Source organism: Gekko japonicus, unplaced genomic scaffold (assembly GCF_001447785.1).
Source record: "Gekko japonicus isolate JY-2015 unplaced genomic scaffold, Gekko_japonicus_V1.1 scaffold2124, whole genome shotgun sequence".
Lineage (NCBI taxonomy): Eukaryota > Metazoa > Chordata > Lepidosauria > Squamata > Gekkonidae > Gekko > Gekko japonicus.
In genome coordinates, this window is record NW_015162015.1 from 30,863 (window position 1) to 45,329 (window position 14,467).

Genomic DNA, 14,467 nt, shown 5'->3' on the forward strand with positions numbered 1-14,467 from the left:
ATGCCCCAAGCCCTGGGTGGCCACCCAGCACCAAGTGTGTGGAGCGAGCAACCACTATCCCATCAGCCCCGCATTTTCCCCGGCCAAAAACCTTCGACAGGCCCACCCGTGCCATTCTCCTGTCCTGGGCACATGCCCCAAGCCCCGGGTGGCCACCCAGCACCAAGTGTGTGGAGCGAGCAATCACTATCCCATCAGCCCCGCATTTTCTCCGGCCAAAAACCTTCAACAGCCGCCGTGCGCAGCAGCTCGCAGCCCATTCTCCCCTAGGGGCCCCCGTAGCCAGCCAACACCAGCGATCTTCGCGCTTACTGGCCCGTCGGGCCGGCACCACCGCCGCAGCTATGTCCTGCGCTCCTTGGCCAACTGATCCCAAGCGACTCTGCTGCTATCCCTCGCTGCCAGACATCGCCTCTCCGCTGAGCTCCGCTGTGCGCCCCCTGGCCTCAGAAGGCTCGAAAAAGGGGGAGTCACGACCGGAGCTCTGCCTTTGTCGCCGAACGCGCGGGACTGCTGAGAAGGAGAGGCGGGGCGGGGCTTTAAGCCTACACTGCCCCACCCCCTCTCAAGTCCCGTGCGGCGCTTTTGGCGCCAACGCCGTCTGTCTCTTCCGGCTGGGAGGCAAAGGCGCCTCCCCAGCCCAACGGCCGGAACGGCCGTGGGCTGTTTGAAGCGTGTTTTCTCTCCTTCCCATTCTAAAAAAATGTCTGGTTAAAGAAGGAAGAAACTCAGCAGCAGGCAGGATTTAATGTTTCCCATCTTTGCTGTTCAGGTTTGAAAAATCCACCTTTTGACTACCATTTGCATCCCTTCACAAAAGAATAAATGAATATAACATTGACAATAAAAATCACAAACCCATGGGGAAACATTTTAGTCTTCTGAGACATTCTGTTGCTAATCTAAAAGTTACAGTACTCTTACAAAGGAACTTCAAAGGGAACATTCAATGTGAAATTGCTGAATTAGAATTCATTGACAAATTCAAGACAATGTAAAATCCCAGGGCTCAAGAGGCCAATAAGGACCTTGGATTCCTCACTATAGGTGCTAATATCTTTCATATGCCACCCTTACAGATGGGAATAATTACACTGTACCCCTGTGACTTCCTACTCTATCTCCTAATCTCATTTCATCTTGCACTAGACTTTATGTTTTGCCTATCTAATAACAGTTGGAGTGGTTACACCCACTCTGATCGGCTCGTATCTTGCTTTGAACCAGGATTGTGTGTGTAGTCACAGGAAAGGGTGGAGCCATAAGAGCTTTTGTTGCGAATGGGCGAGTCCATTCAAAGGAGGTCTGCAGTCCCTCGACACTGTGCTTCCTTTCTGCCCCCTAATAACAGTTGGAGTGGTTACACCCACTCTGATCGGCTCATATCTTGCTTTGAACCAGGATTGTGTGTGCAGTCACAGGAAAGGGTGGAGCCATAAGAGCTTTTGTTGCGAATGGGCGAGTCCATTCAAAGGAGGTCTGCAGTCCCTCGACACTGTGCTTCCTTTCTGCCCCCTAATAACAGTTGGAGTGGTTACACCCACTCTGATCGGCTCATATCTTGCTTTGAACCAGGATTGTGTGTGCAGTCACAGGAAAGGGTGGAGCCATAAGAGCTTTTGTTGCGAATGGGCGAGTCCATTCAAAGGAGCTCTGCAGTCCCTCGACACTGTGCTTCCTTCCTGCCCCCTTCAGCCCTGGAGTGGTCCTTAACTGGCTGCCACCACTTTGGCACTAGGGCTTGACTGGTGAGGGTCCAGACCACCGCCCCCTCAACACTTCCCTGTTTGGTCAGGGACAGGGTGTGCCCTGCTGTATGGCCAAATAGAAAGCATGAAGGATGCAGTCAGAGTAAATAGAAAAACTAATATTAATAGCCCACCTTTCTCACTGAGACTCAAGGTGGAGTCCAGAGCACAGAAAGAGAAAAAAGGTGACCATACAGCATAGGTCATCAGATGAACAATGCAACAGGACAGGGGTGCCCAACCTGGTGCCTGTGGGCTGGCACCTCTCTTGGAACCCACCAAGTACTTTAAGAAAGTGGGTGTGGCCAAGGGGGGCTTTTGCCCAGGAAGCCTTCTGACTGGGGATCTGATTGGCTGTGCAGATTCTCAAAAAAAACCCGTGCTTTGTCAGCAGCTGCTTCCACGGCACAAGGATCTTCACTGTGTGACTGAAGGTAAGCTGGGGCAGCCTTTGTATAGGTGGCCCTGCCTCCTGCAGCAGCCACTTTATGGATGCCATTTTGTAGCTGCACCTACCATGCTGTGTCAGAATTCCAAAGGTGCCTGCGGGCTCAAAAAGGTTGGGGACCCCTGCTAGGACATCAACTGGTTAATACAAACTTTGCCCCCCCACACCCCAGCTCTCCCCTGCTGTTGGGATTGGGCGGATTCCTAGAGTGGCACAGGGGGGTGGTGACATCACTGTGGGTGATCAACCAGGAGTGATGTTGCTGCATCAGTGACGCTCATGCTCCTCATGCTCTGCCCTACCAAAGCTCCCGGGGATTGAGAAGCATAGCACTGTCAATCCTACCTGCAACCCTGGGGAGACACTGTCAGAAATACTGACTTTCCTAGATCAGTGGTCTGACTAGGGATAAGGCAGCTTCATGGGGCATTCAGGAAGTGTCAGCTTTGCCGCGCTTATGCCCCTAATCTGCATCTCTCTTTTCTGTACAATCGACTCAGTCTCTGTAACTCCTACCAGCCCCACCAAGTGTTTCATCTACTGTCAATCACAATGCAAATTTGTATTTTACTAGGCTCAAATCAAGGCTGATGTTTTGACAAAGAGGGGGGGGAAGTGCTGTCAAAGTGCCAAATCTGGATAAAGAAAGGGAAATGACGGGTAGCACGGAAGCGGTGTTTATTATTTGTTGGGAGGGAAGCCACATAATTTCATAGGATGTGGTATGGAGCCCGGATTACGGATAGCAGAGTCTGCCTAGAGTTTGCTGTTTTCAACTCTCCAGTTGGAAGGAAACAGAAAGATGTGTTTTATAGACAAAAAGGTGTGCAATACATATAAGAACATTAGAGAAGCCATGTTGGATCAGCCCAATGGCCCATCTAATCCAACACTCTGTGACACACAGTAGTCAAAACTCAGGTGCCATCAGGAGGTTCATCAGCTGGACCAGAACTCCAGAAGCCCTCCCACTGTTGCCCCCCAAGCAACAGTGCCACAGACATAGTGTTTCCTCTATACCTTGTGTTTAATAGCCACAGATGGACCTCTACTCTATATGTTTATCCAAACCCTTGAAATCTTCATTTCAGGATGAACACAGAGGAGCACATCTCTAGTTTAGACTAAGGAGAAGAATCATGGATCAAGTGACATGTTACTTTTTTCTCTTGATTGGCTCACAGACATCTCTTGGGAGCTCTGTGCTTCCCAGGTGTGTGTGCTGTGGATTGGGACTTCTCGCACATGGCGAGAAGGTGCTCAAGCCATCCCCCCCCATGCCATTTTCCCAACCTGAAATAGACCCAGAGAACTGGTATTTGCCCCATTTGGGGGATACACATATACTGACATGGTGTCATTACAGGGTCTCCAAAACTGCTCTGGGAGAAAGTCTAAGCCGTGGTGTCAAGCATAAGGCCCGGGGGCCAGAACTGGCCCGTCCAGGGCTCTCATGTTGCCCACAAGCAGCTGGTTCAAGGGAGGGAGTGCTGGGGGGAGTATGTGGAGCCACTCAATTTTGGCTTCAGCACAGCAGAACAACCTTGTCTGCAGCAGTCAAGCAGCATGGGAGCATTTGCCCAGCACTCCACTCCTGCCTCTACAGTTTGCCTATATGGGTTTTCCTCTGCATGCCCCTCCCAGCCCATGGGGTCTTGCAGTGAGGATACACAAATTTGGAGCTTACCAGCTGCTGTCCTTTATACAGTTTCTGTCTCCAGTGCCTGGCATACATTTATGGAACACCTGGCCCGGCCTGATAAAGTGACATTTATGTCAGCTCCAGCCCTCATTACAAAAGAGTTTGACACCCCTGGTCTAAGCCCCATCTCTCTGTGCACCATGATCATCAGCCCCCCACATGCCAGGGAAGCATGATGCTCCCAGAGCATGTGACTCAACCCAGGAAGAACATCCTTACTAAGCTTCTTAGTGGAAGAGTATCGATTTTGCATCCACAATGTGCCATCTACAGCTTATCCACTTAAAAGAATCCAGCAGTAGATGATATCGAAGACACTCTACTTGGGACCCTGGTAGGGTTATCAACTTTGGCTTGGCAAATTCCTGGAGATTTTGGGGTGGTGCCTGAGGAGGATGGAAAGCTCAATGAGTATGATATAGTGCCCCCCATCCAAAGCTGCCATTTCCTCAAAGGGAACCAATCTCTGTAGTCTGGAGAGTTGCAGTTTCAGGAGAACTTCAGGGCCAACCTTGAGATTGGTAATCCTAGACCATGGAGAATAACCATCACCTGGAACAGCTGATACTGACCTTGACTAACCAAGGGTCTGATTCCATAGAAGTCAGCTTCATGTATTCCTTTTGAAAAAAATTAGGTTGCAAACCTGGAACTGGTGACACCAGCATACCTGAAACATGCAAACTTGCCTGAGCTACTTTGGTGGTAGAATGTGCCATCAAATCACAGCCACTCATGGCAACCCCATAGGGTTTTCAAGGCAAGAGATGGACAGAGGTGGTTTGCCATTGCCCGTCTTTGCATAGCAACCCCAGACTTCCTTGGTGGTCTCCCATCCAAGTACTAACCAGGGCTGACCCTGCTTAGCTTTTAAGGTCTGATGAGATTGTGCTTGGGCCATCCATGTCAAGGCCTAAGATATTTTACGAAAGGAAAAACAAGAAGTCCCAACTCATGCTTCCAAGGGAGGTTATTGCAGAGGTGAACAGCATGAAGTCCTTGCATTTCAAGAACCATGAGTATTTTTTTTTATTTTAACTTTACATTTGCTATACCGCCCTAACCCCTAGGGGTTCTAATAACCCTTTCTTCCCTGACTTGGGCCACATGTGATAGGGATGGGGAAAGCCTACCAGCACCCTAGTTGGAGGGCCTTTGTTGTTCTTTCGGTGCGGCTAGTGTCCTTCCGGTGATCTCTCCTGGCCCACCTCCAGCGACTGCCGATTGGCGGGACTGCACAGGCGCCCGGCTTCCGCGCTTTGCTTCCTGGTTCAGGCTCAATCCGGTCTGGCTCCGCCTTGCCAGGCGTCATCAGGCGCCCCGCAGCCTCTCGCCTCCCTCGCAACTGGTCTGCATGATGGTCTGTTCGCCGCCAGGGATCACTCCGTTCGTGCTGCAGCCGCCGCATTGCCGCCTTTCCTCCGCCGCCAGATGCTTCGTCGCCGCCATTTTTTGCCGCTGATGACTCCGCCGTTACTTGCCATCTCCACGCTCCACACTCCTCTTCAGAGGCGGGTGCCCCCTACCCTTCTAAGGGTAGGTACCCATTCGCCTACTCGCATAGCTGTTTTTAACTGCTTTCGGCCCGCTGGGTTGGCGGGAGCTGGGACTGGGGCCGGGAGCTCACTTGGGCCACGGTGGGGATTCGAACAGCCATTATGGCTGTTCACTATAGATGTTACTTTTGCAGACGTTATACTGCCTGCGCCACCGCTCCCAGAGTACACCATGGTCCTCATTTTATGCTTTGTCAACTATCCTATTCCACTTCTCCATACAGAGACCACTTTTCTGGTCTTCATAGTGGATAACTGGCAGTTGAAACAATTCACCGGATGTGTGTTTTATGGCCAAGTTTCACGTATTAAATGTTCTGTGTAGCAGGCAACATAATAGCCCATTGAATCCAAAGCAGATCAGAGTCTGATTTCCCACATCACCTTGAATTACACATGACATCAGCAGTTTCCTTGCAGTGAATTGGGCTGTTATCTTTCCAGACACTTCTCTAGTCTCCACCCTGAAGCCACCTTCTATACAAATACGATATTCTGCAGGGTACATCATTATCGGGAAGTTGCATACATAATTTATGCCAAGACCTTCTGATTCTCTGCCTGGATGGGCAAGTGACATTTCCAAAGGAAATTTAGCTAAACAACAGCATTGCGCTCCCAATACTCTTTGACAAGTTTAATCAGCTCATTTTTATGTTTGCAAAATAGCCTGACCTTAACTTTAACTCGACCACCAAGGGGAAAGGGAAGTGGTATTTGTATGAGAATGTCGCTGCTGTTTTTTTTTTTTTATAAAGGATAATGAGTATGAATTTGGGTTTAAGCGGCAAGGAGACCAAAAAAGCCATTTTGTTTTATTTGTTTTCTGCATTTCCAAGGGCAATCGAACTCTGATTGTGATGGTCAAGTTTCTTTTCAATCGTATGCTCTGATCGTGTGATAAATAGAAGTTGTGTTGTCTCCAAACCTACCCCAAGATATTGGGTGTGTTAGGAGATAAGTACACAAGATGTTTGGAATTCATGACTGGCTCTTCCAAACATTATTAAAAGACCAAGAAGAGCTACCCAGTCTGTATTCCTGCATGTTCTTCCCAACAGGGTCAAGAGCTACCCTGCAGGACCCTTTGAGGTGAGAACAATTGTGTGAGGACAAAAGGTTAAATGCCTACTCTCCTTGAAATTACCATTGCGAAGTGAATCAGGGCCTCCAGGGGCTGTAGTCTTCAAAGAAGTAGAATTCCTGGTATTTAAGCTGAAGAGCAGTTTGTCCTGGCCCACTGAGATTCAAAGAAGGTATGAAGAGTTATTGGATGGTTGAAAGAGTAGCAGCCAACAAGGAAACATGGCTGTCTAAGAATATTCTAGCCACACCTTTCCCGAGCAGGCTTTTGCTGCTGGCTGGTGACCCACCCACCGTCGCTTTAGTCATCATGCGATTAGCTGGTCACTGTTGGAGCCAAGCAGGAATTTTGGGGTAGTGGTGTTCTTCCATATTGGCTTCATTTGTCCTTCATTTGCGAGACCACATCTGGCTGGTGCTGCAAGCGCTGCACTGGCTGCCGATAGCATACCGGATTCGCTTCAAAGTGCTAGTTCTTACCTTTAAAGCCCTGAATGGCCAGGGTCTGGCTTACCTCAGGGACCGCCTCTTCCTGTATGTTCCCTCAAGAACACTACGATCGGGGAGCCCTCGCTATTTAATAAAGCTGGCCATCGATTTGGGATTACTGTCCATCTTGGGGATTTATATACAGGATAATAAAAAGGTAAAGGTAAAGGTTCCCTTGCTTGAAAGCCAGTCGAATCCGACTCTAGGGTTGCAGTGCTCATCTCCGTTTCAAAGCTGAAGAGCCAGCGCTGTCCGAAGACGTTTCCGTGGTCATGTGGCCAGCATGACTAAACACCAAGGTGCACGGAATGCATACAGGATAATAGAGCACCTTAAATATTGTTATGAATTTTATTGTGGATGTGTAATATTGTTTTATTGTATTTTATATATTTAACCCGGCATTAGCCGCTTGTTAGCTGCCCTGAGCCGCTTGGAAGGGTGGGATATAAATCTCAAATAAATAAAATAAAATAAATAAATAATTTATTACGGTCACTTGACCAATCATCTGTTGGCTGTCTGGCATGCCTTTTTTTGCCTGCTTCATGATGTCATGGCAGAGTTTGGTTGAATAGGCCTGGGCATTGACTGTGTAGGCCATAACTAGTTTGGCAGAGATTGGTAGGGCTGATCACGATAGATAGGGATGATTGGCAAACACCCTGAGACATCCAAAGTGATGGAGGGCGCATCCGGAAGAACACATCACTAGCTGTGCTGTGGGGAGTGGCTGGGAAGGGCTGCCCTTGGTGCTGAGTAACATCTTTCCGAAAGTGATGGTGGCTTTGTGGCACATCAGGTGAGGAGCTAGGGCTGGGCACCTCTTGGAGCATTGTGTGCAGAAGATGCTCAGCAGAGCTGGCAGAAGATGCTGGGTGTCTTTGGAGTCAGGGTGGGTCTGCCAAAAAACGCAGCCACGTGCAGGCTGCCTAGCACAGACTGCCTCTTTAAATATGCTAGTAAATTTAATTATGACGCAGATCTGTTTAAATAAATAAACTAGTTAAATTCAAGCTGTTGTCTTGTGTCTTCATTGAAAGGGTGCCCGGGGCAAAATAAATAAATAAAAAACTTCTGATCTTCATCTGAACCCATGAAGCTGCCTTGTACTGAATTAGACCCTTGGTCCATCAGGGTCAGTATTGTCTACTTAGGGTGTGATTACACTGATGGCTTGGTGGGATATGGCACCACCTCTGATTGTACCGGTTTAAAATGTTGCAAGGCATATCATCCAGACAGCATACCCTGCTCCAGGTTACCCACACGGCTGTCCCCTGGTCAAGTTTCCACCTTACTGCAGCACCTCAGCCACAGAGCGCGCTGCCCGGTCATTTTTTTAAATGTGCAGCAGAAACAGATCTGCAGGTTCAGACCACCAATCCATTTTGCATGCACTCCCCCATGTTCAGACATCTGGCCACACACAATGAATGCACAGGGAACCAAAACACCACTTGTGATGTGGTGCCTTTTTAACCCAGCTCCAAGTCGTCCTTCAATGGGGTGAGTATGCCTGGGGAACACCTTACAGATGTGGCTGTGTGAGTGTGCCCATTTAATCTGGAGAGGAGGGGTGGCTATGTTGGGCCAAACTGCTCGTGTTGTGTGATCATACCCTTAGACTGGCAACGGCTCTCAGACAGAGTTCTTTCCCATCACCTACCATGTAAACCCTTTTAAGTGGAGATGCTGGGGATTTATCCTGGGATCTTCTGCATGCAAAACAGAGGCTCTACTAGTACAGCAGTCTTCAACATTCCCAGACCCATAATCTACCATTAATTCCCCGGCAGCATCATGGAACCCAATGAGTTGCAACTGAAGTCACGTGGCAAGGAAAGCCAGAGTTATGACCTCACTGGTGTCAAGACCAAGATCAAGGGGTGCACAACAAGAACCACAGTGAGAGACAAACCAGAGGTTAGAGGCATGAAGCTATCTTCTTCAACACTGAATGTCCTCACCCCATTATCCTGTTGCTTCTCTATCTGTGTTCAAAGAGAGTCAGGGACACTGTGGCCTTGCGGTCTATACATGAACACTGGTAGCAGGTCCTTGCAAAAAGCAGGAGAAATATGGCAGCTCTTCAGGGATTCATGATGCAAGAGGTGTTCTTTAGTGACTAAGGTTGCCAAGGTTTTGAGGCTACAACAGAGGGAGGCTCCAGTGGCTCCCACTCTCCCAGCTTTTGGCTAATTGCAAAATGGAATTATCCAGGAGGGCTTTTTTACACAGACAAGGGTCAGCCCTGGATGAGAGACCATCAAGGAATCCAAGGTCGCTACGCAGAGGCAGGCAGTGGCAACCCATTTCTGAATGTCTCTTGCCTTGAAAACCCTAAAGGGGTGCTGTAATTCAGCTGCAACTTGATGGCACTTTACAGATGCACAACAAGGTGGCACTGTAACAAATTGGTTCAGAAAGATGCTTTGGTAAAGGGATAGGGACCATGGTCTGTACTGCTATGTATAGTATGTACTACCTGTTGCTGTATAACTTCTGCATCATTTCATGCATCGCATTATACTTTGTTTCAGCCCTGTTTTAGATGCCTACTTGGTTTCGGATTTCTGGAATTCAAATCCTATTGCATTGTTTATTGGATTTCCATGCTGTTGATCGTAATTGATCTACACTGAATAATCCACTTGCGTCTTAGTGAGGGAGGTAGACTCTAAATAACACATTAAATAAATAAAAATCAAGTAGAGTTATACCCTTCTACATCCATTGACAGCAATATGGTATTTATTTAATTTAATGAAGGCATACAGGGCTTTTCTCCCCAATGGGAACCCAAAGTAGCTTACCACATCCCCCCCATCCCACCCCCAGCTTGAAGAGAGAGTGACTAGTGCAGGAGAAGCAACAGCCCACTAAGAGTCTAATTACTGTAAGTACGGCTGATAGAGTAGTTCAGGCCACTTGTACCCTAGGGGGAGCTGTGGAATATTCTCTAGTGTTTAGAGCTTATTGAATGTTTTTCTCTTGTCGTTCAGCCTACCTCTTCTTTTTTCTCTCTCTGCTATGTAGAAATATGTGTTAGTGTTTGTGCTCTGAAGGCCTTGTTGGAAGTTCCAGATGAGATGTCCCCTGTCTCAGACCTCCAGACTGAGTGGCAAGAGAGGCTTGATAGCTAGGTAGGCACACTGACCTTTCTTCCTGCCCTTACTCTTCTGCCACTGTCCCTTTTGAAATGCAGATTGTGCTCTCAGGGACCATTTCCCCCTTCCTTCTTCTCTCTGATGAAGACAAGCTCTTTTCCTGCATGCAGCAAGAGAGGTGACATGCGGTCCTCTCTTGGCACCATTCGGCAGATGGGCCTCTTTCCATCTGCTTCCATCCTTCAGATAGTAAATTAGTAATCTATCATGTCTCCACTCTTTCCAGATCAAAGTGTACTTCTCAAAGAAAGAGAGGAATATCTCTCTTCAAAACTTGCAATGTGGCTCTGTGTAGCTTTGTGAGCTGAGTGACCTGGTAAAGTGACGCTCCTACATTTGTAGCTTTATTTAAGCGCTCTGCTAACTAATGGTGACGACGAACCACACCAGTTAACCTCAATTCCTCCCCTCAATAAACCACACTCTGAAAAATGGCGACTGAGGCGCAACATCTCCGAGGGTCCGGACGTTGGTGGAAGGTGGAGCCAGGAAGACGCTGGGAGCGTGGAAGGCGCAGGCGCGGCGGGGCCTCAATGGACGGAGCCGGAACCGCACCGGAAGTGCGCCGAGCGCCTGAGAGGCCCGCTGAAACTGCCACCGGAAAGATCACGGATAGAAGGAGAAAAAAGCCAGAAAAGAAGCTGAGCCGACGAGCTGTTCCAGAAGGAAGAAGATTGAATAACGTCCCTCCACTGGGTGCTGTTAGGACAGTCCCCACCCCAGTATATATGTGGCCATAGGTAAGGGATAACAGTTAACTGTAAGCCACTCAGAGACCCCCTGGGGGGTTCGAGTGGGGTAGCAAGTTGAAATAAATAAATAAATAAAAACATAAAAACTTGTAACGTGGCTCTGTGTAACTTTGTAAGCTGAGTAACCTGGTAAAGTGACACTGCTGTGTTTGTAGCTTTATTTAAGCACTCTGCTAACTAGTGTTGACTGGACTAACCACACCAGTTAACCTCACTAGGCCTCTCTGTTGTATTAATGGCCTATAGTCAGTTATTGTCTTTTTGCATAATCCTGTTTCAGTAAATTCATAGAAAACGAACTTCAAAGCATGGATTGGATTATTTCTTGAACCCTGGCAACAACTAGCCCAGTATCACCAAGTAAGCTTCTGTGGTAGGATGGGGATTGAAACCTGGGTCTCTCGCTGGGTTGCCAGATTCGACTTTGGGGGGGCATTCCCGGAGGGGGTGGGGTGTTCCCAATGTGATGACATCACGTTGGGTATGTCCTGCTCCAAGCCCCTCCCCCAAGAATAATCACTGGCAGCCACCCCTCTCCCTAACCTCCTGCAAGATTTAAAGGGCCCATCAATTGAAGTCCAGGCACATGGGGTCAGTCCCCAACAGCTGGAAGCACTTAAAGGGACCCTTTAATGCTTCCAGCCAACAAGTCCCTGTGCGCCTGATCTCCAAGCGCTGCATGTGTGGCCAGTTCCCACTGGCTGGAAGCACTTCAAGGGACCCTTTAAGTCTTTCCTGCCAGTGGGGCCCCACATGCCCACAGCTGCCCCCTCCCTTCCCTCTGCAAAATTTAAAGGGCACTCCAGCTGTCAGAAAGGAGAGGGGTGGCTGTGGGTGTTTGGGCTTGGGGGTGTGGCCAGTGGGCGGGTTGAAGCCCAAAAAAGCGGGTAAATCCCCACCTGAGCCAGGGGTCTGGCAGCCCTAGTCTTCCAGATGTTAGTCTGGGACTCTAGTAACTACCCCACAGTGCCCTTAGAGGCATCTAACTTTGGTTTAGAAGGGAATAACTCTACTGAAAGCTACTCACTCCTCAAACAGCCACCTATTTTAAATAGGTTTGAACTAGGTTTGTGAGTCAGGTTGCCAGCTCTGGGTAGGGAAATACCTGGAGATTTGGGAGGTGGAGTCTGGAGAGGGCAGGGTTTGGAGAGGTGAGAGACCTCACCAGGGTACAATGCCACAGAGTCCACCCTCCAAAGGAACCATTTTATCCAGGGGAGCTTATCTCTGTTGTGTGGAGATAGCTGGAATAGCGGGAGATCTCCAGGCCCCACCTGGAGGTTGGCAAACCTATTTGTGAAGCCTGGTTGACCCATACCAGAGAATGAGGTGGTTTGTAAAGTGTATCAAAAATTGCAGCAATGAGAAGATGCATTTTGATACTTAGAAGAATGAACACGAAATGACCAAGTTTCAGCTCCGCTCAAGTTTTTATTTGATTTAGTTTCTTGATTTCTCATTCTGCCCTATAGACCACACTCCTTTTTTGAGTCATCAGAAAGTGTGGTGGGAGATTTCCAAGAGATTCCACACACACACACCCCGGTCTCTGCCTCATAAGTAGAAAAGCTAGGTAAAAGAAGTATAAAAGGAGAAACAAACTGAAGACAATTCACAACTTTAGCTTGTTCAGAGTCCAAACGCCATTGTCCAGAAGGCAGTTCTATGAATCAGCACTGGGTGGGTGTTTATAAACAAGCCCTTCTCCGGTGGTCCTGAGAGTGGGGCAGTCCTCACAAGTTGGTAGCTCCTCCCTCCTCCGGAAGCAGGGTTGATTGTCAGAATTCGATCCCGGAGGGGAGGGGCTTGCCCACAGATCGTCAGTCTTTTCAGCCCTGCTGAAGGAGCAGGACGTTTGGCAGCAGCGCTCTAGAGGGTGCCGAAGATCCACGGAGGCCTTCAGTCATTAGGTGAAATGGAAAAGGGGGGGTTTCCCCGTGGTTTTTGTGGCCGTGGGGGGAGAGATGCCAGATCCCTTGCCTTAAGAGGTAGCTATTGGGGAGGCTTCCGGTCGAGCTTTGATGGAGGGTTGACGCAACCTGAAATCGCTCAGGGCGAGCGACAGCTTGGGTTATTTACAGCCCAACGCAGCACCCCTCCGCGCGGGGGGGGGGGAGCCAAGAATGCAGCAGTGCCCAAGCAGAAGTTGAGATCCAAGTGATTTATGTCCCGGAGGGGGCATATTTCACTCTTTGAACTCCTTCTACAAAGCGGGCAGAAGCAGAACATCACTACAGAGGCTGTTCGAGCTGGAATTCCAGCATAAACCCACCATCAGCCGATCTCTTGGGGAAGGAAAACAGTGAGTTGGATGAAAAGAAGCAATGTGCACCCCAGTTTAGAAGTGTGAGATAACAATAACAGATACGCTTACCGTTTATGGAGTAAAAGACATTTTGGCTTAGCGGTCAAGCGGATATTAAATCTAGCATCCCGATGGTGTAATTTTGGAGGAAAAAGCCGTGTTTAATACTCTTAAAATCGCTAACTTTGTTGAACATTCCTGTGGTGAACAAAAGTGAAACTGACGAAAGCTATCGCGAGTCTTGAATGCCTGTTGCCACGTTGAAAGCCTTCCGACAGGAAGAAAACCATCAATACATCACACAGAGCAGCCCGGTGGACTGTCTGGTAACCGGAAGAAGATTGACTATATTAAACTGAGGTACCAGAAGTGCGAAGGGCTGGATATATAGAGAATCTAAGAATAGTAGTGGATGCAATCGAGTATTATGAGAAACATCCAAAGAAGGAAGTAGCCTTTTTATTTTTAGACGCGGAGCCGTGTTTAATACTCTTAAAATCGCTAACTTTGTTGAACATTCCTGTGGTGAACAAAAGTGAAACTGACGAAAGCTATCGCGAGTCTTGAATGCCTGTTGCCACGTTGAAAGCCTTCCGACAGGAAGAAAACCATCAATACATCACACAGAGCAGCCCGGTGGACTGTCTGGTAACCGGAAGAAGATTGACTATATTAAACTGAGGTACCAGAAGTGCGAAGGGCTGGATATATAGAGAATCTAAGAATAGTAGTGGATGCAATCGAGTATTATGAGAAACATCCAAAGAAGGAAGTAGCCTTTTTATTTTTAGACGCGGAAAAAGCCTTTGACAACTTAAATTGGGACTTTATGTTTCAGATGTTTGGAGAAATGGAAGTTGGGCAGCCGTTTAGCAACATGATTGAAGCGATCTACTCTGATCAAAGAGCGAGGTTAAATGTGAATAAAGACTTGACGGATCACTTCAGGGTTCAAAAAGGTACACGGCAAGGATGCCCACTCTCACCTTTACTTTTTATTTGGGTATTGGAGATTCTGTTACAGAAAGTACAAGAAGATGAAGAAATCAAAGGGCTCAAAATTGGAGGTTACAGTTATAAATATAGAGCTTTTGCAGATGAAATTGAAGACTTTGGCGTGCTGGCAGGGTTTTATATAAACAAGAACAAAACTAAACTTTTATGTAAGAATATGACGAAAAAAAGACAAAAGGACTTACAAGAACTGGTACAGT